Source organism: Macaca nemestrina, chromosome 7, assembly GCF_043159975.1.
Source record: "Macaca nemestrina isolate mMacNem1 chromosome 7, mMacNem.hap1, whole genome shotgun sequence".
Taxonomy (NCBI): domain Eukaryota; kingdom Metazoa; phylum Chordata; class Mammalia; order Primates; family Cercopithecidae; genus Macaca; species Macaca nemestrina.
Window position 1 is genome coordinate 135,869,503 of NC_092131.1, and position 27,202 is coordinate 135,896,704.

The window sequence follows — 27,202 nt, forward strand, 5'->3', positions numbered from 1 at the left end:
ATTTGAGGTGGGGCCCAAGAATTTGCATTTCTAACAAGTTCCCAGGTGATCCTGCTGGACTGGGAACTACACTTGAGAACCACGAGGCTACGGTTTCTTTACTGACTCTGTTTGCGAATCTGTTACAAAGAGGCCCAGCAGGTGCATCCCCTAAGTACTCAGGGCTTCTCCTGATGGGCAGCAGGGAGAAAGCATGCCTCACTGCAGCGGGCAAGGATGGGGAGTCTATCTGCCCAGCCCTTATCTCCTGTTTCTCTTGGTCAACATAGTTTCTCCCATGGCAAATGAACTCCCTCGAGCTTCCAGGTGAAATCTTCTGGCCCTTTCAGTGGTGGCTTGGAATGCCAGAGGCCACCCTCTGCAGTGTGGTTTTCAGGAAATCCAGAAGTGGAGGGATTCACCAGAAACTCCAGGCACGTATGCAGCTGGTGGGCCTGGCTGGCTTGGGGAGCGTAGGTTGGTCCCAGGGAAAGGGACTGTGCCAGCCCTAGGGGGTGGTCTGTATATGGCGGCTGAGGGAGCCAGCAGCTGAGGGTCTGGGAGATTGGCCTCATGAATGGACTCTGGTTGAGGGGAGAGGATTCAGGCAGGGGGCTGGGCAGGGGGCAGGCAGTGTAAGATTTAATTCAGTGAATTCAACACATCAACTCTGTGCCAAATTAGGTACTCCTGTTTCATTATTGCTGTTGCTTTGCACAATTATTGTTTAAATAATTGAATTCTTATGTTTCATAATTCCTTTGCTCATCATCTCTTCTTGCATCACTCTCCTAGGTTCAGCCTCATTCTTCTTGAAAGATCTTTAGTTCTTTCAGGGAAGGTCTGTAAATGACCAATGCTCCTGTGCTTTATTTGTCTTATGCTTTGATTTTGCCCTTGCTCTTAAATGATGGTTAAGCTGCCTGTGACATTCTAGGCTTTCAGTCATTTTCTTACAGCAGTTTGAGAAGTGGTGTTCCATTACGTTCTGGACTTTGTCTTGCACTGCCCTGCGGTTTCCCTAGGATGTGTCTGGGTGCGGAGTTTTTGGGGTTTTTGTTTGTTTTATACTGTTTGCTTCTCGGAGGTATACGTCATCTTTGAGCTAAGGATTCATGTCCTTCATCAATTCTAGAAAATTGTCAACTATACCTCTTCAAAAATCTCCTTTCCTCCATTCTCTTAATTTCTCCTGTTGGAGCTCCAATATGTTGGATCCTCGTATTTCATCTTCTGTCTCTCCTAAGTTCTCATTTTCAGTCTCTTTATCTCTCCATGCTGCACCTTGGACATTTTCCTTAGATCCATTTATTAGATGCTGTAGTTCTGCTAATTAACCTGTCTGGTGTGGTCTTAATTTCAGTTTCATGTTTCATTTCTAGGAGTTCTATTGGTTCTTTTTCGGATATGCTATGCTTTTTCTGTCGTGTCCTATTCTTTCATTATGAATTCCATTCCTCCTTTTATTGCTTTAATTATTTTAAACATATTTCTTTTATAGTCTCTTTCAGATAGTTTTATCTCGAGCGATTAGTTCTATTAGCTCAAGTTCCTAGAGTATCAATTCTCCTGTTCGTGGTGCCTGCTGATTCTCCATTATGGCAGATTGTTTCCTTGTACAGGTTGTATTTTTTTTTCTATTAATTTAGCCCTTTTTCCCTCTCTTATGCCCCGAATCATACAAGGGCCCCCTACACATTAGTTTTACATTTTCTTGTTGGGCACTCTAATGGTTTTCCCTGGTTAAAGATCACTCTTTGGTAACCTGGTTTGGGATTTTATGCTATTTGGTAAAGGCTTGGGGTGTTTTTTTTTTGTTTAATTGATGTGAATTTCACATACCATAAAATCATTTTAAAGTGTGCAATTCGGTGGCCTTTAGTATATTCACGATGTGCAAATATTACCTCTATCTAATCACCCCTCAAGGAGACCCCATACCCATTCAGCAGTCACTGCCTATTCCCCTGTCCTGGCTTTTCGTTTCTTGTGGGAGACTTTTCTCCATCCAGAATACCTTGCTTTATCTCTAGGTTGGTGGGTAGCATGTTCAAATCCCTCCTACATGGAGCTGGCAACTTCCAAGGCCAAGTCTGCCCTTGTGTGGGTGTGAAGTCCCTGGCTCCCGGCCTGCGCTGGGGGTGGGAGGAGGTGGCTGTTGCCAGGTCTGATGTTCCCTGAGCTACCTTGGCTTCAGCATCTCACATTCTGCTCTCCTGTAAACTCCTGCTTTCCCCCACACTTGGAAATTTACCTTGCTCTCCTTAGAGCTCAGCTATGCATTTTAAAATGTTTTTATTATATTTTGGGGGCACTTTTGCAGCATGAGGAGCTACATCAGCACTTTCTGCCTATCACTGGAACCGACCCTGTTTTACAGAGAGGAGTGGAATGGGGACTTTTATTTATTTTTATTATTATACTTTAAGTTCTAGGGTACATGTGCACAACGTGCAGCTTTGTTACATATGTATACTTGTGCCATGTTGGTGTGCTGCACCCATCAACTCGTCATTTACATCAGGTGTGACTCCCAATGCCATCCCTCCCCCCTCCCCATGATAGGCCCCGGTGTGTGATGTACCCCTTCCAGAGTCCAAGTGATCTCATTGTTCAGTTCCCACCTATGAGAGAACATGCGGTGTTTGGTTTTCTGTTCTTGCGATAGTTTGCTGAGAATGATGGTTTCTAGCTGCATCCATGTCCCTACAAAGGACACAAACTCATCCTTTTTTATGGCTGCATAGTATTCCATGGTGTATATGTGCCACATTTTCTTAATCCAGTCTGTCACTGATGGACATTTGGGTTGATTCCAAGTCTTTGCTATTGTGAATAGTGCCGCAATGAACATACGTGTGCATGTGTCTTTATAGCAGCATGAATGGGGGCTTTTATAACCAATCCCTGTGACGTTTAATTCAATGCCTTCTTGGAGTGATTGCTAACTTTCAGCCATAATAATGACAATTGTGTAATGCCTGGTGGTTTAGCCGGCGCTTTCACCTACAGTATATCACCTGCTCAGGAGACTGGAGAAGTGAGCATTGTTGTTACTGCCCTTTTACAGGACAGAACACTGAAGCTCAGAGAGGCTAAGTGACTTGTCCACATGGATGAGCGGCTGGCCCAGATTTCAGATGGATGTGACTTCAAGTCCTGTACTCTCCCCTCCTATGGTGGGTTTTCTCTGAGTAGGAGAAACCTGTGGCCAGAAGAGAGAAGTGGGGTCAGTCAAGAGGGCAGGGGAGGAGGTTTGGAGGGGGAGGAGGGGACTGAAGCTATACTGGTTTGAGTTCAAATTTTTGCTAAGGTGCCAAGAGGGCATGGGGGATGGAGGAAAGGGTGTATGTGTAAGCAGCATGGTGGGGCCTGTCTGAAACTCAGCCTCTCCCTAGCTGCTAGGTAAAAGAACTCACTGCTGACCCTCTAAGAGGCTCCCCAAGGAGTCTTGCGTGCTGCCATCACCAGAAACAGTGCTGACGCCACTCCCTTGGGTCACCAACACCTGGTGCTGAGCTTTGCTGCCTAGAACAACATCCATCCATCACCATTTATTATTATTAGATATCTATGCCTTGCAGGTACTACTGGGTCCTGGGGATGCAGAGATGAATAAGAAGCACATGGTCTAGTAGGAGAGATGCCATCACAGAAGGATGAGCACAGTTTAAATAGGGAGGCAAGGAAGGCATGGCTGCCCGTCCACCCCCGACAGAGCCCCACTCAGTGGTCAAAATGAATGCAGCCACTGTGGTCTGGTCCCCAGTCCGTGGGCTTAGAACATTGACTTAGAATATTCAGAGTAGCTGAGATCCAAGGGATGATTCACACTGATAAATACTGATGCTTAACCCTGATGCCAGTTAATTCATTTGCAATGAGAAACGTAACTACCAAAGATTTGTCCTTGTCCACTTGTTAGTGCTTGTCAGACCCTCGATAAATAATTGTTGAAAGAGCGAATTCATGGTCTGGGCACCCACAATGCCTGGTGGTCTCTCTGGATTCGCCCTTCTGTTAATGCCTATTTTGGTTTCCTCCTGTTCCGCCCTGGAACTCCCCCTGTTTGGGAGCCACACGGTGGTTGGTACAAGTACTCTGTACCCACCATCCTGTGTCTCCCTTGGCCCTGCCACCCCAGGCCCCTCTGCACCCTTGTCCTTCTGGTTGTGAAGCTGCTGTGCCCGTCCATCTCTCCCCCTCAGAAGTGAATTCCTGAGGCAGAGGGGTCAACTCACTGCAAGGCTTTCCCCAGGGCCAGACACAGTGTCCAGCGCTGAGTACTGACCAACCACTGAATTGAGTGAGTGAAATAGACTCATACCCCAAATACTGAGAGACCTCTCAGGGAGAGGCAACTAACTTTATCTAGGGATGGAAGGAAAGGGGGTCAAGGAAGACCCCTTCAGGGAGGTGAGTTTTGAGCTGAGTCTGAAAGATGAGTAGTAATTCACCGGGAGAACAAGAGATGGGCAGTGGGTAAGACGGAGCTTCAGAACTCAGCTGGCCTGAGAGTGACTCCACTCACTTCCTCTGCTAGCTGTGTGCCCCCAAGCACGTTGCTTTGCCTCTCCATATCTCAGCTTTCTCATCTGTAAAATAGAGCTCCACTGGGTACATACCTCTTTAGGCTGCTGTGAAGATTCAATGAGTTGCTACAAATAAAGCATTTAGTAGAGGGCCTGGCATGTGAAGAGCTCAGTAAAACTTGGCTGTTGTTCTTGGTTTACTTTTGTGAGGGAGGGCCTTGTCTGGCAGAGGGGCAGCGTGAGCAAAGGTGAGAGGTGGGAGATAGCAGAGGGGTCAGGACACTGCCCAGACAATCTCATGAGGTCATCAAGGGGTTTAAGTAGCAAGCAATGCCATGAGGTGGTGTCGGGGTGGGGGGGGTTGTTCTGGGGGCAGCAGCATGGACCACCAGTGAAGGTGGTGAAAGACAAGTTATGGGGGGTGTGCAGGGATGGGTGAGCCATGGACGGCCATGCTCATGGACTTGGTCAAGGGAATGAAGACCTGGGGTCTGGTGGCTGGGTTTTGCTGGCCAAGCTCTAGCTTTCCCTGGCAGAACTTTCCTCCACCCTCAGTGAGTGCCAGCAGGGCCCCTCGTGCTGAGGCAGCTGTGGGAGGATTGAGGCATCGCTTCTTAATCACCAGCTGCGGCGGTAATTAAGCCTCTGCCATCTGCACCGGGCGGCCTCTGAAGGGAAGCCTTTGGTTGTGTCAGAAGCAGTCAGGCATTTATGTAAGCTCTCTTCCTGGGTTTTCCTGGGCCAGCTGAAGCCCATAAAGTGGCTACCCTGCGCCCAGTCTAAGTGCCAGTTTCTCTACGGGAACTTGCCGACGGCCCTTTTGATCTTCTGAATTCATACCTTGAATGTCTGGTCCTTGTTGGGCGTTTGCTGCTTGATGCTGCAAGCCCCACATGGCCTGGCCCCAGCTGACTCTGTGCCTCCCACGCTGGCCTCCTGGCTCCTCCTGCACACAGGGAGCCTTGGAGGTTCCTGTTCCCTCTGCCCGGAATGCTTTTCCCCCAGATAGCCACGTGGCACCAGATGGCCTGTCCCTCATTTCACTCAAATACCGTGTTTCAGAGAGTCTTCCCTGACCACCCCGTCTGCAATGGCAGCCTCCTTGACGTCTTGCTATACCCTCTTAGCCGGTTTTTTTTTTTTTTTTTCTTTGCACTATCACTACCTGGCATAGACTATACACTTTTAAAATTTCTATCTCCTCAATGGAACCATACACTCAACACAGATCACTGTAGAGTCTACAGTGGGTCACGATGTGCCAGGCACAGAGTAGGGGCTCAGAAAATAGCCTTGGAAAATTGGAGGCACCTCCAATTCATTCTACTCCTGCCTTGCCCCACTGCCGTGCTTTCTGACATTTTCTTCTTCTCTGTCCAGGGCTGCCCGCTCCAGATGTGTTCCCCAGGGTCCTTCACATGAGACTCATTATTCTGTGTCTTGCTCCTCAAGGTCCCGTTACCTGACTGCTGAGCCTCTGTGTCCCACCCAGCTGCCTGAGTTCTCCACATTCTCTCATTCCCTGGGGCTTTATGCAGGCTGCCCTCGCCTCCTTGAACCCCCGGTCCTGCTCTTGTAGTTTCTGCATAGTGGTCCTTGAAAACTCAGTGCAGAGCCTAACATTCTCTGAAGCCCCACTCAACACCTCCTTCCCCAGCCCCAGCCCTGTCTTGATTGCAGCCCCTTTCACTCCAGGTCCCATTGTCAATGTGTTTTCATTTCTCTCACTGGGCCATGAGCTCCTGAGGGCCCGGAATGTGGGACCCCTCTGTATCTGTAGTGCCCAGCACTGGAACGTGCAGTCTGGTTGATGAGGAGGATACCTGGGCTGGCTTTTCCAGGGGACCCTCAAGGGACACCCAAAGGAGTAGTCTCTGGGCAGGATCCTGAGAGTCCAGAGTGGAGGGTGGCCTGCTTCAGACAGGGTCCTGGTGTGAGGGCTGCTCAGGGCCCTCCCCTCTTTTATCCTCCCCTCCAGGACCTCAGGTTCCCAAAGCTCCTCCCAGAGTTCTGGTATCTGTACCCATGTCACATGTGTGTGAAGAGTCTGGGAACCCTGCTCTGGGGCTCTGTGGGGACTGAGCTTACTGTCTTAGAACCCAGGAGGCCACCTCTGGGTTAGAACTGAGCTTGCAGGATGTCGGGCAGCAGTGACTGGAGGGACGTGGGAGGACAGAGGAACATGGGAGGACGGAGCTCCTCAGGCAGTGCCTCCTGGTTTGCTGAGCACCTTCCTCCCTCCTGGCCGCTAATGGGCTTTTGTGGACAATGGGCATGCCGGTCCCCAAATCTCCTCTGACGCTTGCTCTTCAGTGAGGGCTGCTGAGTGGCCCCACTGAGGGTGACAATGCTAGTGCAGAGCCTCCCGCTGCCTCCCAGTGGCCACTTCAATGTCTTTGGAGACCTGTCTTTCAAGAGCCTTGCTCAGCTGTCCATCAAGTAGGCGGGGTGGGGACTGGCTGGGGAGCTGGACACTCCCTACTCCGTGCTGACCCAACAGTGGCCAAGCCCAGTGGAGAGCCTGAGAGCAGGGTCCCTTGTTGCAGGACACATCCCACTGTCCCCTCCCTGTCTACACCTGGGAGTAAGAATAGAAACATTGAACTCTAGGCTTGGCACCCCTATCAGTAAGTTGGAATGGAATAGGTCCTGGAGGCCCCCTCTGTGGCTGTTAACCCTGTAGTTTCTGGATGATAGAAAGGGGGGGGCTTGGAAGGGTAAGCAACCATTTACATTTACCAGTGAGAATAGGAATATTTTAATATTTTACCTCTCAGTATCTTTCACCCTAGTCTGTCTTAGTTGAACTGCAATCCCTCATTTGACGCTGCAGATGTGATATGTCTGGACCTCTGAGGAAGGGGCATATCTGCTGTGATGTCTGGCTGTGTGTCGATGTGGTGCATATAGGATTGCGAGTCTGCATGTGTGGAGGCCGCTCCCAGTCCACATGAGGGATGTCTGTGCAGGCATGTTATACCAGCTGATATCAAGGTTAACAGCATAGACCCTAGAGCCAGACTGCTGCCTACTACCTGTGTGACTCTGGGCAAATTACTTAGCTTCTCTGTGCCTCAGTTTACTCACTTGTAAAAAAGGGTAGCAATAGTACCTTCCTTGTGGCATCATTGGGAAGATTAAGTAAGATTAAGTAAGATTAAGGAAGATTAAGGTATGTAAAGAGCTCAGAATGGTGCCAGGCATGTGGAAGGGGCTATGGAAGTGATGGCTTTTATTATTGCATACACACATGTATATTAATGAGAGCTGGGTTTTGCTGTGTGCAAAGTGCTCGCCCCACACGTGTGTGCACGTGTATGTTCTGCATGTATTACTTGCTGTCTGTGTATATTACATGTCTGCCATGAAAAAGCCCCCTGTAACCTATGTGCTAAGTGCATAATTGCACGCTGGCATGTTCGAAGAGTCTGTGCCTTCACTTCTCCCTAGATTCTCCTGAGAGTCACCTTCCCCATCATTGTTTCCAACTCTCCTTTCCCTTTTTAAGCAGCCACTGGTGCTGAATTGTCACCAAGGGAGCCAGAATCGCTTCTTTGCTCCTGATGGGGTGGGGAAGGGGAGCCAAATTACACCATCAATCTCATTCCCACAATGGAGGCAGACCTGGAACCAAGGGCAGAAGCCAGGGAGGCCTCCTCCCTCCCCTGGCCAGAGAACTGCCCCTCTGGTTGCCTTTACCCTGCACTGGCTGGAAAGAGAGGAAAACTCCCAAATCTGGGAGCCAGAGTGGCCGCAACTTAAAGGCAGCCCCTAGCCCTTTGGTGTGGCCAGGTGCAGGGACTATAGCCTTGGCCTCTGTTTATCCACAAGGCTCCATCCACCAAACAAACTGCGGAGACCTGATAGTAAATCAACAGCAAGTGTGATTTAGAGGACTCTGTTTGCTCAGCTAAGCTTTTGGCAAGGTAAATGCATAAGCTGCAGAAATTCTCTTTGAAACAGCCGCAGGGCTCAAACACCCTTCAGTCCTCCATAAAGGATTCTCAAAATTATATGGACTAGATTAGTATCTCTATTACATAAAACCATTTCAGTGCCTGCTCGAGGCTTTGAGAATGAAGTCACCGGACAGACCTTTTGTTGCCCTGCCCCGCCAGCACATGGTAATTGAAGATTTCCCTGTAAAAGTGTGTCAGGTAGAAAGAACTCCTAATTTACTAAGTGGAGGGGCCTTTGTTAGGGAGACCGATGCTTTGTTCTGCCTGTCCCTTTTAATCTTCTTCTTGCACAATGGACTTACATAAAGCATTACTAGAGGATTAATACTGGGGAGGGGACCATGGCAGGGCTGGGCTTCGCAGAAGGGAGGCCAGGCAGGGCCGCCTCCTCCCTTTTCTGCCTCTCTCTCCCTCCTCTTCTTGTGTTTTCCTTTCCTTTATTTGGGCCTCCTTCTATCTGGACCCCAGAATCAAGGAGCAGGTGCAAGTGCTGGGACGAGCCCTGTGGCTTTGTAGGAGTGGCCGCCCTTATTTTTCCTAATCAGAGCACATGCTTCTCCTTTGCTCCCCGTTTTTTAATTGCATCTCTGCATGGAAACCCCTGAGGCAAGATCCAGGTTTGGGGCTACATTCTCTGTGGGTTGCCAGATTTGAATCTAGCTGAGGTCTTCAGCCCCAAAGTCAAATGCCATCTGGTGGCTGATGGGACAGTTTTGGTTGGAGGGGTTTCTGCGGTACCCGGGCACTAAGCAGCATTTGTTGTCTGAGATGCCTCCCCCACACTGGCTTCTGGCTCCGAGGAGGAGGAGGAGGAGGAGGCCACTGAACCCAGATTGAGAGGACTCATGTTTTGCCTCTAGCAGGGAGCCACCCCCTTCAGGCTTGAAAACCCTGTGATGCTATTAGATGTGCACCCCCACCTGGCTTTCAGCGATGGAATTCACCTGCTCAGCCATCATCTTGCTGTGTGAATGGATGCAGGATTCTGCCACCCTTGGGTCTTAGCTTCTTATCTGTAACGTAAGAAGACCGATCAGCTCTGAATTTCTGTGAAATGAGTTCAAATTATGATGACTGTAGAGCAGAGGTTTTTCTCATTTTGAAGTCAATGGGCAAAGTTAATGAGACCCAAGACCAATGGAAAAGTTTAAAATGGAAAAATGCAATTGCCATTCTTAATGAATTGGAGGAAGAACCTAAGAGAGGCAAAGTCATTAGAAACGAATCATGAAACATACTTGGAAATGCCATTTGGTTTGTTTCTAGATGGTGGACATACATAGTTTCATGTGGGTAAGAGGTTCCTAAGCTTTCCCAGGGCAGGGCCATTTCTTCCTAGACTACATCCCCAAACAGGCTGTCACAGGCCTTCACAGTCTCTCCTAAAGACTTAACTGCTTGGCTGGGGTGGGCAGAGGGGAAAGGTGAGCTAACAGCGAACAGACTGCGAAAGCTGTAACTCCAGACAAGATAGAGAAGCTTGTTAGGACCCATCAGCCGCGTGTGGAGCACATTCTAGATGAAGGCCTTCCTGGAGGACATTTGCCTTCACGAAGGGAGGGAGGGACGAAGGAGGGGCTCCTATTTTTGGTGTCAGGCCTTCACACATGTTATCTCATTTTATCCTTACAGTGACTTTGCGGTAATGCATGTCACTTTCTACATGTGTACAGCCGAGACTCAGAGGAGTGAAATTACCTGCCTAAGGGCCCACAGCTAGGAAGCAGTGGAGCTGGGTTTCCAGGGCACTGATGCAGAAAAAGCTAGGACTATGAAATCCACCAGGACTGTAAGTTTTAAAGAATGGGCCCCACATCTGGCTGGGGGTCTGTGCTGTAGAGTGTCCAGCTCTAGCTTAGGCTCAAGGACCATGGGTTGCAGCCCTGCCTTGCACTTTAACTAGCTAAAGACTTCGATGTGCCATTCTACTCTGAGTTTCTTTCCTCATCTACAAAATAGGAGTAGAAGCCCCTGTGCCACAAGAGAATATGATGGGGCTTTGTCCTCACCAGCCCCTGACCACCCCCACTTGACCGGCTGGCAGTAGAAATAACAATATTCTCCTCTTCCTCTCATTCCTCCTTTGCCTTCTCCTCTCCCATCCTCCTCTTATTCTTTCCCTCCTTCTCCTCCTCCATTATCAACATAGCTAACGCTTATATAGCACAAACTGTATGCTAGGCCTCATTACTAACTCATTTAATCCTCACAATCCTATGAAGTGGTGCTATTAACATTCTCAGTTAATAGATGAGAAAATGGAGGCACAGAGAGGTTATATAACTTGCCCAAGGTCACACAGGAATGAAGCACTAGAATTGGGAAGTCAAACCCAGGCATCTGGTGTCATTTTCATGCTTATGATAACCATTCTGTTACAGCCAGTGGCCTGCAGACTTAGCTGCTCCAAGGCTGTCCTGGAAGCTTCTGTGTCTGGCATCTCTGGAGGTTGAGGATGTACAGTTTTTAGCTGACGGGATATGGCTGCAGCTGCCGGTCTGACCCCCGACTGTGTGCGGTCACCTCATCCCCTATCCAGCCATCTGTCCCACTCAGTTCCTATGCTAGTTCTCATTTGCTGCTGGGATGGAACTTGGTCTGGGGAACCCTATTGTTTATTCCCTCTGTGCCTCAGTTTCCTCATTGTGTAATGGGGATATTAACAGTGCTTTCCACATGTGAAAAGGCTTGGGAAGATTAGGTGAATAAATTCATGTAAGGTGCTTGGAACAGTGTATGGCACACAGTAAGTGCTGAGTGTCAGCTCTTATTATTCAGTACAGCTGGATAATGCAGAGGAAGCTGTACTGCTAGGCCAAGGGCCAAAGGAAACAACTTTTCAGTTCTGGGAAGGAACCCTGGGTGTATAAGCATAGAGTTGGGAGGTGGTCAAGACCCCTCCCTGACTAACTAAAGAAAATGGTTAGGCTGGGTGTGGTGGCTCATACCTGTAATTCTAGCATTTTGGAAGGTTGAGGTAGGAGGATCGCTTGAGGCCAGGAGTTTGAGGCCAGCTCAGGCAACTTGGGATCTGACATGAGAAAGACCCTGTTTCTACAAAAAAAATTTTTTTAATTAGCTAATTGTGGTGATGCATGCCTATAGTTCCAGCTACTTGGGAGACTGAGGCAGGAGGATTGCTTGAGCCCAGGAGGTGGAGGTTATAGTGAGCTGTGATGGCTGCTCCAGCCTGGGCGACACAGTGACAGAGTGAGACCCTCTCTCTCTTAAAAAAAAAAAAAGCTAGAAAGAAAATGTTTAAAACGGTTAGAGAGAACAGCAAATAAATATCGCCAAGCTCATAGTGTTCATCATGGAAATGAGGTGCAGGAACTGAGCTTGCTGAATGGAGAAGCCTAGTCATGGCTCTGCTTGCTCTAGGACATGCACAGATCGCACCATTTCCACCTAGATGGAAATTTTAGATCTGTGTCATCAAGGTACTGGGGGTCAGCCTGCAGGTGTCCCAGAGAGAAACAATTATCCAGAACTGCAGAGAGGGGTCCAAAGGGCCAGCCTACCTGTGACAAGAACGGTCTCTGGCAGCTGGTGTTCTTGATTGTCTGCTGAGGAGGTCAGTATGGTCCTAAAGCCCAGGTCTTAGTGATTAATAACCTTACAGCGCAAATGGTGAAATATATGTGTAAGATTTGTCTGTCTCCATGTGTCTGGAATGAAGCAAGCCTCTGTCGGGGGCAAATAGCATTTTTCTCAAGGTCACTTCCAGCCCAGCATTCTGGGGTGTGTCTGGGTGTGGTGAGGGCTAGCCCTGCTGCAAGCAGAGAAATGGCTAGCTGACTTTCTGGGCATCTTCCTTTTCTGAATCTGTGATGGTAGACATTACCCCTGAATAGGAAGCAAAGCCAGCATGCCTCGCCCACCAGCTTCCTGTATTTACCTTAACAGAGTTTTAAAACACAGCTTCTGACATGTGTACAAACCACGCATGGTACAACGTGGACGCCTCAGCTGGAGGTCTTAATTACTTGCTAAGAACAAGAGACCGTTCTAAGATCTGTGCAGTTGCTCATGGCAAGTGGTTTATTTCTCAGAGCAGAGTACAGAGCAAGGGGAGCCATATGGCCCAGCGGTGGAACAGCTGTCTCTCGAGAAGGAACAATTTGGGAACTTCCACCATCTGGGTGAATTACGAGACTTGCAATTTTCATGCATATGTTGCAACAACTTACCAGCACAGCAGTCAAGTGGGTTGATGATGGAGAGATTAAATGTCCCCATGCTCTGAGTGCTGGCCCACTGCATGGCTATCCATCCTCAGAAACCCTGACTCGGCAGCCACCTCTTGAGCCTGTCCGCCCTGGGCAGGGCCTGCCTCTGAGGTCACATGGGCAGATGCCCTACCAGCTCCCTGGGGATCCCCACTGCCTCTGCCTGGCAGGTGGGCCTTCCACTTCCTCCAGAAAATATACATGTCATTCCTTTAGCTGCAGCCTCCGTTTGCCTCTGGCAGGGCTGGGAAAATCTAGTTGAAGAGTGCTTAGTGGTTTGGGGCTGTTATATTTTCTCTGCTCTATGATCCGTGTTAGGTTAAAAGGGCCAGAGCCGCTTTTCCTTCCCACAGAAGATAACTCAACCTGGACAGGCTTCCTCTGGGAGAATTAAAGGTAATGAGGGACTTCTGTTGGCTGCAACCGTTAATATCCTTTTCCCAAAATGGTCCTCTCCCTTCCCTACCTCCCAGCTGGTTGGAGTGATGGGTATATTCCAGTGTATCTTCATCCCAGTAATAAAACTCTTTTCCTGTGGTTACTGGTGGCCTCCCAGAGCAAGTGCTGCATATCCCGGGCCACAATGAGGAGAGTCAGGTAGTGGGGCCCGTGGAGTGTCAGGCCCCGTGAGGGATGCTCTTCTTCCATTCCTTTTTTTTTTTTGAGACAGAATCTCGTTCTGTCACCCAGGCTGGAGTACAATGGCACAACCTCGGCTCACTGCAGTCTCTGCCTCCCGGGTTCAAGTGATTCTCCTGCCTCAGCCTCCTAAGTAGCTGGGATTACAGGCACATGTCATCATGCCCAGCTAATTTTTGTATTTTTAGTAGAGACTCGGTTTCACCATATTGGCCAGGCTGGTCTCCAACCCCTGACCTCAGGTGACCTGCCCGCCTCGCGCTCCCAAAGTGCTGGGATTACAGGCGTCAGCCACTGTGTCTGGCCTTTCTTCCTCCATTCTCACAGAAGTGCTTCGCAGTGGGCCCTGTTATTCCCAGTTCAAAGAGGAGGAAGCCGAAGCACAGAGAAGTCAGGTGACTAGCCAGAGGTCACTGAGCTGGGAACCGGAAGAGATAGGATTCAAGCTTAGGTCTGCTTGACTCCAAAACCAAGCCTCTTTCCTAGAAACTGTGCCAGACCTAGAAGGTCTGGAAGGACCTGGAAGGAGGCAGATCTCTGAATGAGGTGTTAGCAGAGCGTATGCTTTTGAGGAAAAAGGCATTGTACAAATTGCTATGTCTCAGGCCCTCTCAATATCTCTCTCACTGACAAGCCAGAGATTTTCCCATTAGGGAGATGCCACTGGGTGATTTCCTGGTCTCCAGAAAGCTCCTGCTAAAATGTAGTTTTGCTCCCCGGGGAGATGACATTTCTCTTCATGCTCCTTCAGATGGAGAGAGATTGACACAGATGAAGAGTACTGGTGCCCTCTCATCTTTAAAACTTGATCTGAGCCCGGCACGGTGGCTCACACCTGTAATCCCAGCACTTTGGGAGGCCAAGGTGGGTGGATCACCTGAGGTCAGGAGATCAAGATCAGCCTGGCCAACATGGCAAAACCCTATCTCTACTAAAAATTACAAAAATTAGCCGGTGTGTGTGGTGGCAGGCGCCTGTAATCCCAGCTACTCAGGACGCTGAGACAGGAGAATTGCTTGAACCCGGGAAGTGGAGGTTGTGGTGAGTTAAGATCACGCCACTGCACTCCGGCCTAGGTGACAGAGTGAGACTCCATCTCAAAAAAAACCAAACCAAAACAAAACACTTGATCTGAAGCCAGCTGTGTCCCCCGTCCCAATCACCACACACCTTCTGTTACCAGGACATCCCAGCTAGAGTCTCCACAATCCAGACAACACAACCGATCTGAGCAGGTTGGCCTTGGATGGATTGCCTAAGCCCAGCACCAGGGTGTCCCAGCAGGGAGGAGTGCAGCCTGTGACTCCGGCCTTGCCCCTCGCTTCCTGGCTTGTGGGGATGAGGCACAGCCTAAAGGCCACCGTCTCCCCAGCCAGAAGAAACCAAGGTCTCTCCAGAAGTCCAGAGCAAACTCAGGGTGCCCCTCCTAGTCACCTGCTGGGCTCTGTGTGGCACTATGCCATTGTCACCTGTTCACCCCCTGTGCCTCCTTGGTGGAGTTGTCCTGAAGGTCCCCCAGGCAGGGTTTGAGTCCGAATGTCTCTATGTCCCTGTGGGGCTAACAAGAGTTAGTAGGGTTTATTGACTATTTCAGCGTCTACCAGGAAGGAGCTTTGGGGAAATCAAAACAGCACCTCCCAGAAAGGCAGGGAGCCTTGCTCATTAACCTCTGGCAGCAGAAAGGCTGATTCAGTCTTTGGGTGTCACTTTCTTTTGGTTCCCCCTCCCTAGAGACCTGGGCACAAGCTAGTGGATCCAAGCCCATTACGCCTTTTGTGCTGGTGTCGGTGACGATGGCCCCTGGCCACTAAAGCCGAGCTGGCTGGAGTATTCAGAATCACTTTCCTGCTTGGCTTCCCCTCTGCCACCCCCGCTTTCTGCTGCTTCATGAATTTCTCTTTTCTTTGGGTAGAGACCATTTGAGAGTCCTCATATTGGACCCACTGAGAGGGGAGGCTGGGAGGCAGCTGGGAACTGGCACCCAGTTCCCAGGCGGCCACCTCCCTCTTCTCCTTTGTCTCTGGGCCCAGCTGAGCCCTTTCTAGCTGCACCTTGTTCTCTCTGCACAAGGACTGCCGTGTGCTGGGGAAGGTGGGGGCACCTGGGAGATGGCTCCCAGGGAGACAGCTGCCCCAGCACCTCAGGCTAGACTTGGGGGTGTGTGAGTGAGATAGTGCCCAGATGGAGGAGGGAAGGAAAGATGTCCCAGGGGGACAGTGAGCATCAGGGTGGATTTATGGGTGGAGGTTCTGTTTTCTGACCCCAAGCAAAGTCATTAGGAGAACAAAGGCCAGAAGTTGAATGGAGTAGCTGAGGCTCAAAGCTGAGTCCTGAGACTTTCTGATCCATAACCCCAGGCCTCATGTCCATGGGACTGGGCTGCAAATCAGGAGATATGGGGGTGAATCCTGGTCCTTCCCTGCACCCAGACCGGAGAATCACACATTCTCAGAGTTAGGTGGGAGCCTGCAGGTCTCTGAACCTGGGCACAGCTCTTTGGTTGCTAATTTCTACCCCAGCCTCTGGGTCACCATTTCCGCTCTTGGATATAAATGGGCCTCACAGGGTTGTGCAATGTGGAGGCCCTGCTGCTGTCGCCACCACAGAAATGCTTGTTCAGGCTCAGTTTGATTACCTTGGTTGACGGGGAACTCACTGTCTCCTAAGGGAGCCCATGTGGGTTTGGATCGTTCTTAGTAAAATAAAGGTATTTATTTTGGTCCCAGAAAGGATTTCTCTCTTTTACTTAGTAGCTTTTCAGATGTTTAGAAACCTATCTCCCTTCTCCCTACCCCGACCCCAACCAATGTTTTCTTTTCCAGGGCAGGCATCACTTGTTGATTTTACAATGGATTTTCAAGCACTTCTTTCTTATGTGCCAGGCTCTTGGCTAGGTGCTGACAAGACAGGAATTTATAAAACAGACATGACCCTTCACTCAGGGAGCTCACAGCCCAGCAAGTCATTATTCCCAGGCTCTCCCTCTTAAATGTAAAAAGGGCTGCAGGTCTGGCTTGATCGGGGCAGAAGGTGACAGCCCCGCTTTGTTCTCCATGCTTCTGTTAATATCCGTGTGAAGCTGGGCTAATCACTTCCCTTCCCTGGACATCATCCCAAGGATAACAGCACTTGCCTACTACCTATCAAAGGTAAAGTGTGGGATCTAACAGGAGTCAGATTTTTACTTTGTTACACACACAAGGTATTATTTGCATTTAATCCCAAGGAGGCAGAGAGGCAGGAAAAGAAAGGTGTTTATTTTGGTGGTGTCCCTATGACAGTAATTACTGCATCCTTTCGGACAAGAGGGTCATCCATTCAGCAAACCCACTCAAATGGCTAAATAACATCTTCACTTATTTTTTATCTGGGCAGTAAGTATTGAGTGCTTACTATGCGCTGAGCTCAGTGTTGGGCTGAAAGGTGGATGTTGAGGGTGAACAAAAGAGATGAGGTATCTGTCTCCATAACGCTGACAGCCTAGTGAGAGAGGCTGTTAACAGCTATCCCCAAATTAATTGAGGACATTGTCAATGGGTGGTATGGAGGAAAAGAACATGGGGTGCTGAGAGCTAATACACCAGGGAGACCTCCTTCAGATGGGAAGCTGGGGGATCAGGGAAGGGTTATGGAGCTGAGACCTGAAGGATTCAGAAGTAAAGCCTGGGGATGGGGAGGGAGCTCCTGGCAGGGGGAATGGAATGGATGAAGACCTTGCGATGGAAAAGAGTTTTGTGCTCCTAAAGCAACTAGAAGATGCTGGTGGCCGGAGGGCTGGAGGAGGAGGTGGCAGGGATGGAATGGAAGACGTGGGCACAGCCAGATCCCATGGGGGCTCCAACTAGAGTAAGTACCTGTGGCCCTAGCATCACCAGCTGGACCAGAGCCAAAGCAGGCAAGAGCCTGGAGCAGGGGCTCAGGGATGCGTGGGTACCATTGTGGCTGCAGATACCAATGTCTGGCCCTGGGACTGTCAGGCCATCGGGCTGTGTCCTGGTGGCTATTGCCCTTTGCGTTCACGCCCTTGGGGCTCACACCCTTACCTTGTGGGAACAGGACTCATGCTTTGGGATGACATTTCATTGACTCCTGACTCCCTCTCTAAATGTGACTTTCCCAGAGCTAAGACCGTGGCACATTCTGGTACCCCCGTGCCTTGCACAGTGCCTGGCCAAAGCGGGCTTTGCTGTACTGGTTTCTGGCTGTGACACTGCCTTTGCGTGACCTTGGGCAACTCACCTTCATCCTCTGAGCTGCTTAGGATTCTCGTCTGTTCATGTCCGACAAATCATCCTGACTCCTGGACTGCAAGTGGGGAGGGGAGCAGAAAAGCAAGTAAGATCATGGGAAAGAAGGGGCTTTGCGAAATGTGAAGTGTTAGGCAGGTGGAAGGTTACCTTGGTGCCTGAGCCCTGCCCTTGGGTTATCTTCCACCCTTTTTCCTCTCTTTGCCAAGGCCAGAGTTGCCTTTTCGCATGGTGCCTGTCAGCTGCTTATTCTCACACATGTGGGGAAATGTGTTATCCAGCAGAGAGTGAGTTGCCCTAGTAACTAGCTGGTTGCCTAGCTATAAGTGCTGGAGTTGGAGTTTGAACACAGGAACCCCAGCTCCAGAGTCCACAGTCTAGCCACTCGACTCTCCTACCACACTCTGTATTCTCTGCAAAGCACTTGCACACATGTATGTCATGCTATCTGTGGCACAGGAAAACTTCATCACTCTCATTTTCCAGATGAGAAAATTGGAGCTCTGAGAAGTGAAGTTCACCTGGGTCACATCGCCAGATCTCCCGACTCTGATTGGGTGATCCTGCCATCCGGGAGGCCCTAGTTCTGGCCCTGGAAGGGCGCGTTGGCCTTGGGGTGTGTTTGCACGTGGGTGTGTAGAGAGCCGCGGAAGGACGCGGGCTGCAGCCCTGACTGCTGGCGTCCGAGGATTTGTCAGACTCCATGGCAACCCACGTGCTGCCACTGTGGGTCTAATATTGTTTTTGTTGCTTTGGTAAAATGTTTTGTTGAGTGTGTGGCATTCATGCCCTCTGTAGGTGCTCTGGGGCAGGGGTGGCAGAAGCAACATTAGTTATGTGTTTAAAGGGCTGAATTCCTTGTCACCTTTCCTCTACTGTTCTGCCCCCCTGGGAAAAAAAATAAGTGTCCCGCCTCTGAGGCTTTCTAGTTTCTAGATACGTGTGTTCTCAGGCACCAGAGAAGCCAGTAGCACTGTAGGCTCGCTCATCTCGGGCGGAGTATGAAGTCCAGGCTCCCCGGCCCCCATCCAGGCATCGTTCCCTGTGGCAGGGCCTGGTGAGGGTTAAGGTTCTTAGTGACCAGTAAGGGTCCACCGGCCACTATGCAATGCCAGGCTCTGGGCTGTGCCTGTGGACTGGGAGGAACAGCAGATAGGGGTCTCTGCCCTTCAGTGGCTGATAGCCCAGGCCACTAGATGAGCTCCCCACATGCCAGGAGGCAATTAATCATGCCAGCTGCTCTAGGAGTGAGGCCCAGAGAATGCTACAGGTAATGAGAGAGGCTGTTCCCAGTGCCAGAGGCATGGAGCCAGGAGCTCTGGGCTCTGGACCAGATCCGGCATGGATGACCTTGGTCAAGTCCTTCATGTCTTTGAACCTCACTGTTCCCATCTCTAAAGTGGAGATAATAACACAGCTGTCTTGCCTACTTCTTGGAAGAGTTGCAAAAGCAAATGAAATGACAAACATAAATGTGCTTTAGAAATTAAAAAGCACCAGATGAATAGAAGCTATTATATTCTTTGAAAATTCAGAGGCAGAAATCTGTTTTGTCTTTATTTCCTCCTTCCCTCCCTACCTCTCCCTCTCTGTCCCTCCCTTTTCTTCCTTCCCTCCATCCTTTTCTTCTTCCTTTCTGCAAATGCCTGCCAAATGTCTTCCCCATGTAACTGCTAGGTGATAGGTCAGGGTTAGGGGAAGAGAGTAGTGCACAGATAAAGAAGACCTGGTTTTCCCCTTTAAGGAATTTGAGACTAGTTAGGAGTCAGATGTCACCAGAACTGTGATACAAAGGAGGGTGGCAGCTGCACGACCAGCTGCGGTACTGGGCAGGATGTGTTGAGAGCAGGGGCGTGGGCTGCATCTGGAAGAAAGGTGGGAAGGTGGATGGGCAGTCGTAGGGAGGATAGCCCAGCATTCCAACAGGGAATTTGCTCCACTGTGGGTAGAGAGAGGAAGAGGTCCGGGAACCCAAAGATGCTCTCAATGTTGGCATCTTGCTCTCTGCTGGGCTGCAGTGGCTTCTCAAGAGCTGATGCTGGGCCAGTTGGGGGCCCATCAGCTCCCTTCCCTGCATCCTTCTGACTCCTGTCTCCCCTGGGGGGCTCTACGTGAGATGACAAGGCCAGCTGGCACATCTGGCAGCCTCTGCCCCCCCTCTTCCTCCCTCCCTTTGCCCCAACCCCCCAAAGGGCCAGAGTGAGTAGACTTGGATGAAGAACCATCACTGACATGGAAGAAAGGAAGGGAGGGAGGAAGAGAGGAGAGGAGAAAAGGAGGAGGGAGGGAGGAGGGAGCCAGTTTTGTGGCTTCTGTGCCGGGCCCTGGCCCAGGGGAGGTGCTTAGAGCAGGGCTGTGAATTAAGAAGAAAGGGGAGAAAGGGAAAGTGAAAGAGGAAACAAGAATAGTGGAAGAGAAGGAAAAAAACCAGAGAAGGAAGGGAGAAGGCATCTTGCAAGATTAGGTTGATGAAAGTTGGAGTAAGGGAAAACAGGGATCTTATTTGAAGAAATCGATATTGCTCTGAATGTGCTACAGGAGTAAACATCATCTTGGGGCTCTGTGCAATTATGCTTTATGGGGGCTCGCCGTGTTGTGCTGAGACCAGCAGCTGCTGGGACCTTGCTGCAGCCACCACCACCCCTGCTGTGCTGGTGTCAAGGGACCTGCTGTTGTCCTGGGCTGGACTGAGCAAGGTGTGACAGAGACCAGGTCATTGCTGGGGAGGTGACGCCTCAGGCCCCAACCCAGCAGCAGAACTGACCTTCAGGAAGTGGCCAAGGTTTGACCCCTTGACCGGAACAAACCTTCCTCATTAATCCCGGCGCCCCTTCCCTTACGGCTCTGCGTCAGTAACAGTTATGCTTACTTGAGACTAAAAAGTTTATGGATGCTAGCGTGTTTCTTCTCTCAGAGGATCCTTTTCTGTGTTAGCAGAGGCCTTCAGGAAAATGTGCCTTATTTTTTGTAGTTTTAATGGTATTTATTTTCTACACAGGTAACAAATTCTCCTGGCTCAAACTTTAACAGTTATAAAAGGAGGTGCAGTATAAACTTTCTCCCAGACCCCCATTCCTGGAGGAAAGCAGTGGTATCAGTTTGGGGGCATCTTTCTGGGGATGTTTTATGCATAGATAAGAAAATACATACACATATTCTTCCCCCGTACTTCAACATTCTTACACAAATGGTAATATATTCTATATTCTGCTCTGTGCTTTTTTTTCACTTTAGCTCTAGTGTTGTACACTTTTTTGGTACCTGAAGAACTCTGATTCCTTTTTGTGGCTGCATACTATTCCACTGTGTGGCTGTACCGTGATTTACCCTTCCCCTTGTGTATGGAAAGCTAGGTTATATCTAGGCTTTTGCTATTGTAAACAGTCCTGCAGTCAATGGCCTTACACATTTGTCATTCTCTCAAGTTCAGATATATTGAGGTGGTGCTTCCTCCCAAAGACACAGAGTCAGACCCCTGGGTGAAATGCTCAGGAGGGAACAGAGCACCTGCCCATCCTCACCTCAACAAATTCATAAAAGCACGACCTCCCTGGGATGCAAGGAAAGTTAGGGGCCCCCAGGATAGGCAAAGCCATTTCTCTGTATAGCTGTATTCTCTATATATCGGGTGAGGGAGAGAGAGTGGGAAGGGGGTGATGGGCAGGGACATCCTGCAGGGTGAGCCAGGGAGGGACGGGATGGAATGTCTGCTCCCCTTACCCTAAGTCTCACGGGCTAAGAGGACAGCATGTCCTTTGCACTGGTGACCCTAGTTTGACCACTGGAGTTCAGAGGAGAGATCTGATCAGGGTTCTGTTTCCACGACCTCAATCTGCCCAATGAGGTGCTTCATGCCACTGCACTGGGAGTTTCCTCCTCTGCTAGGAAGTCTTCCTTGCTCACCCAGCCCATGGGCCAGCATCGCTTCTGTATCCAGCTGCCCCACAGGCTTGGGTCTGCTAGAGAGGCCGCATGGGAGAGTTGCGGGGAGTGCGGACTTTGGGGCTGCACGGCCCTGGGTTTGAATCCTGGCTTAGAAGCAGTGTGACAGATGATTTTAAAAATAAAAAAAGTTATTTAAAAATAAGGTGGAAGCATTAAATGTTCAAATAGAATTATTGGACATGTAAGGAAACTCTTTGGGCTTGACCCTGGGGGTAGTCTGGATTGGGGGGAATGGAAATCAACTTCTCGAAGCTCTGGTTAAGGGAGAACTGAACATCCCCAGCTCACAGAATGTGAGGCTGCAAAAGGACTCTGGGAGTTTGTCTCCTCCTGCCCCCTCCTGCAGTGTTCTGGCCAAGAGTGTCACCCGTCCACATGACAGGTTAGCCACAGAGCTGGGGCACGGACAGGCGGAGGACTCTAGACTCTCAGGCCAGGGGTGTTAAAGAGTCTTTTCAAAGAAGAAGTGTAAGTTCCTGGGGAGGCAGGGAATTCGTAAACACAACTCAGTGAGAAACAAACACAGCTGACATCATGAAAAGGATGTGGTTTTGATAAGGACCAATTCACAAAAGCACAAACTCCCTGAGATTACAAGGGGATTACGAGGGAAGTTAGGGGTCCACAGGCTGGGCAAAGCTGCTGGGAGGGAAGGCGGGGGCAGGATGGGGGGTGACTGACAGTGGCCTCTCACATCCGCTTCGTGTTAGGTTTAGTAAAGTGCTAAGTCAGTGGTGCTAAGCAGCTCCTGGTTTAGCTTCTCACTGGAATAAGATTTAAAACCAGTGGGACCACGGGCTGCTGGCTGCTGGGGATGCGGCAGTGACAGCCTTCCTAAACAGGGGGGCTTCATGGAGGAGGATGGTGGCAGCAGCCTTGCCGCAATCCCCAGGACAAAAGGCTAAGTTTGAAGGAAGGACGCTTCTTCACAGGTGGGCACTGTCCCTGCCACACCCTGCTTAGAAGCCGTGGGTTCCTGTCACTGTGTCTCTAACTTCTATCAGATCCTGATAGAGAAAAATCCCCTGAAGGCTTGTCACGTGGAATCAAAATGAAATATGTCTGGGGAGCAGGAAAGGGTAGACTTGCTGCCAATACGTGGAAGTTCAAGAAGGCAGATATCAGCTCAGTGAAGCAAAGAGCTTGTAGTAATCAGAGCTGCTTATAATTGAAAGGGGCTTCATTGATTCGCTCATTCACACATTCAGCAAATGTTTATTAAGCTTCTGTTGTGTGCCACTACCGAGCTGGGTGCTGAGGAGATGATGGTAAGAGAAACAGCATCTCCTTTTCAGAGGCTCATCTGGGCCAGTGGTGAAGACAATCAAACAAAAACAGTGACATGTGACCCTATGATGGGGTAAGGGAGATGCTAGGGGAGTAGGTGTCAGGAACATCTAACCTATCTAGGGTAGCCAAAGACAGCTTCCTAAAGTAGGGAACATTTAAAGTGAGACCTGAGGGATGAGTTAGCCAGGTGAGGAGACAGGAAGAGGGGTCGGGTGGGGAATGGAGAGAACAGCACGTATAAATGCCCAGGGGTTGGAGAGAGTCATTTTCACTTGAGGATGCAAATGCAGTGGAGTTAGGCTGGAACAGAGTGCCTGTGTTTGCTGCTAGCGGAAGCATCTTGGTAGAGGTTTGGCATGGGATGAGGGAGAGGGTCTGCAAGCACTTGATGGGGTGGTGGAAGTCGGGACCGTGTTATTACTTGGCCCCTTCTGTCCCTAGACGCTTGGTTTTGAGTCTGCTGAGTCCCTGAGTTCAGCACGCTTGAGTCTCACTAGTGTGTTGCCTTCTCCAAAGCCAGTGATGACAGGAAAAGTTGGGATTTCTGGGGCCCTTGCTGGGAGCCCACTCTGCCAGACACTTCACAGGTGTTATCTTATTTCGCTCTCACTATCCTCTATTTGGGTAATGCAATTAGTCCAACTTTATAGATGGAGAGTACAATGCTTCCTGACGTTAGGTAATTTTAATTGACTCAAGGCCACATAGCTGGCTCTATAGAACTGGGACTCAAACCCAGGTCTGTCCAACCTGAATCCCAGGTGCCTAACCACTTCCCTCTGCCTGGGGCCTCCCCGATGGAGGGCAGGCGGTGGGCACCATCCGTCCTTCTGTCCATCCTCCCAGCGCCATCTCCTTCAGGACTCTGTCGTATGTCTCCTTGAGAAGAGGCAGCTCCTTTGGGGAAGGCAAGTTGCAAGGCAGAAGCAGGGGATGGGTTTTTAAATCAGCATTAAAAAAATGCTTGACAAGCCTCATGTTTTGCTTTCCTCGTAGGTGGTAAGGATCAATTTCCCAAAGAAAAAAATCAATCAGTTGGAATGTGTCTTTCTGGAGAAAGCCTGGCATCTGTCAAATGGGGAAAAAAAGACCCAGAAAAAGATTTTCTTGGGTGGTGTGCGGGGGGTTGCTGACTCAGGCCGTATGCTCCAACATCATTAACAAGTTGAAAAGCTGTTGCTCCTTGCAGGGATACAGTATTGGTGGTTCGAACAGCTTGGCTGAGAAAATCCTTTACAAAGCAAGGAAGGCTGGGGTACCAGGAGTGGGCCACGAGCAGATCTGGGGCCCAAAGCATCGATTAAGGGAATTGACTGCAACGCTGGAGCTTTTATCAGGCCCAGTGGTTGGATGTGATTGCTTTATGTGGAAACCTAATAGGAATGTTCTGACAAGTTGACAATTTTAATTGATAAACAATTATTAACAGTTAAGCCATGTTGAGGTGAGGCAGGCTGATACCTTGTGGTGATTAGTAGCGTTGCAAAGGAGGTCCTCAGGGGAGTTTGTAATCTGACACTGGCATCTGATCTCAGAGGGCCCCCAGGGCTTCAGACTGGGGAGGCCAGACCCTAGGCTTTGATGGAGAGTCACTGGAATTTTTCTAAAGAGCATTTTGCCATCTAGGGATTTGGGGCTCAGCATTGCCCTGGTCTCATAGCTTAATTATGTATTCACCTCCAGCCAGATGGGCATGGCCCACGTTAGTACAATTAGGGCCCTGATGAGGAGAGAGGGAGCCTCTGCCGATTCAGATACTCATTTGTTCAGCATGTATGAATATTTATTGAACACCTGCCATGTGCTGGGCATCATGCTAGGTGCTGGGACAAAGCCCATTCCTTGCTTTCATGGAGGTATGGAAGACAGACAAATAGTAGGGGCTCACTCACGACCTGAAGTTCCACTGCCAAAGGTGAGAGGGAAGCAGTCAGGGAGTGGAAGGCTGGCGAAGTGAGTGGCCTGATGAAGGAGACTGAAGGAGTCACGCAGACAAGTGTCACTTTCTCTGTAAAGCTCTTCCTACGTCTTCCCCTGTCCTCGACATGTGGAAGAAGTATCTACTCTCTCAGGGCTCATCCTGCACTCTGAACTGGCTATGATTTCAGCACCAGTAATGTTCCAGTGCCCTTGCTCGCTGGCTCACCCACTCACTGGCTCACTCACCTGTCTGCTCACCCGCTCAATTACCCACCCACATGCTCGTCCATCCTTCTACCCACTCACTGGCTGACTCACCTGCCTGCTCACCCACTCACTCACCCACCTGCAGACTCACTCACCTACCTACCCACTCACCCACCCGCACGCTTGCTCACCTACTTACCCACTCACTGGCTCGCACACTCACTCACCTACCTACCCACTCACCCACCCCCACGCTCGCTCGCCTACCTACCCACTCACCCACCCGCACACTCGCTCGCCTACCTACCCACTCACTCACTGGCTTGCACACTCACTCACTTACCTACCCACTCACCCAACCTCACGCTCGCTCACCTACCTACCCACTCACCCACCCGCACGCTCGCTCGCCTACCTACCCACTCACCCACCTGCACGCTCGCTCGCCTACCTACCCACTCACCCACGTGCACACTTGCTTGCCTACTTACCCACTCACCCACTGGCTCACATGCTCGCTCACCTACCTACCCACTCACCCACTGGTTCACACGCTCGCTCACCTACCTACCCACTCACCCGCGCGCTCGCTCACTTACCTACCCACTCACCCACCCGCACGCTCATTCACCTACCTACCCACTCACCCACCCGCATGCTCGCTCACCTACCTGCCCACTCATCCACCTGCACGCTCGCTCGCCTACCTACCCACTCACCCACTGGCTCGCACGCTCGCTCACCTACCTACCCACTCACCCACTGGCTCGCACGCTCGCTCACCTACCTACCCACTCACCCACTGACTCGCACGCTCGCTCGCCTACCTACCCACTCACCCACCCACCAGCATGCTCACTTACCTACCTACCCACTCACCCACCTGCACGCTCGCTCACCTACCTACCCACTCACTCTCACCCACCCACCCGCACGCTTGCTCACTTACCTACCCACTCACCCACCCGCACGCTTGCTCACCTACCTACCCATTCACCCACTGGCTCGCACGCTCACTCACCTACCTACCCACTCACCCACCCGCACGCTCACTCACCTACCTACCCACTCACTCACTGGCTCGCACGCTCACTCACCTACCTACCCACTCACTCACTGGCTCGCACGCTCACTCACCTACCTACCCACTCACTCACTGGCTCGCACACTCACTCACCTACCTACCCACTCACTCACTGGCTCGCACGCTCACTCACCTACCTACCCACTCACCCACCCGCACGCTCGCTCACCTACCTACCTACTCACCCACCCGCACGCTCCCTCGCCTACCTACCCACTCACCCACCCGCGCGCTCGCTTGCCTACCTACCCACTCACCCGCGCGCTCGCTCGCCTACCTACCCACTCACCCACCCGCATGCTCGCTCGCCTACCTACCCACTCACCCACCCGCACGCTCGCTCACCTACCTACCCACTCACCCACCCGCACTCTCGCTCGCCTACCTACCCACTCACCCACCTGCATGCTCACTCGCCTACCTACCCACTCACCCACTGGCTCACAAGCTCGCTCGCCTACCTACCCACTCACCCACCCACCCACCCACTCACCCACCCACCCACCCACCCACATGCTCGCTCACCTACCTACCCACTCACCCACCTGCACGCTCGCTCACCTACCTGCCCAGTCACTCTCACCCACCCACCCGCACGCTCGCTCGCCCACTCACCCACCCACCCAGTGGCTCACTTACTCATTCAGGTGCCATCTCCCTTTCCTGCCATCAGGCTGTTTATACCACAAAAGAAGGAACTGTGACTTATTTGCTTATGGTATTCCAGCACAGCATCTGGCACATAGTAAGTGCTTAATAAGTGCTTTTGGAGTGAGTGACTGCTCAGAGGAATGAATGGCTTTGAAAAAAAAGTGAGGTTCCCATGTGCCAGGCATTGTTCTAAGCAATTTACAAGTGTTAATGATTTAGTCTTGCATTTAATTTTTGAGGTAAGGGACCATTGTCCATATTTCGCAGGTGAAAAAAACTGAAGGAGGTTAAATAACTTGCCTGAGTAACCCGCTGCTTACAACTGGGAAGCAGCAGAATCGAAACTTGAGTCCAGACAGCCTGGCTCCCAGTCTGTTCTCTGACCTTACATCCTGGCCTGTGGGAATGGAGGGCAGCCCTTGTCCCTCTTTGGACAGCTCTCTGGGGTGCCTGAGGGAATTCTGCTCTTTAGGGGAAGGGTCAGAAGCAGGTAGGTGGAGGATTCACTGCCCAGAAGAAC

At 50.6% G+C, this 27,202-nt stretch overlaps 1 protein-coding gene and 1 long non-coding RNA gene across 6 annotated transcripts in view; one reads left to right on the top strand and one right to left on the bottom strand.

The window, feature by feature from the left end:
* Positions 1–27,202, top strand: part of LOC105488312 (multiple EGF like domains 11) — a 388,835-nt gene that overhangs the window by 146,419 nt on the left and 215,214 nt on the right. The gene's annotated exons all lie outside the window — the stretch shown is intronic.
* LOC105488306 (uncharacterized) lies at positions 3,100–17,630 on the bottom strand. The gene is made up of 3 exons (XR_011626421.1): positions 17,578–17,630; positions 9,391–9,483; positions 3,100–3,184 (listed from the first exon to the last, which is right to left on the bottom strand). It is a non-coding gene; the product is annotated as an uncharacterized lncRNA (long non-coding RNA).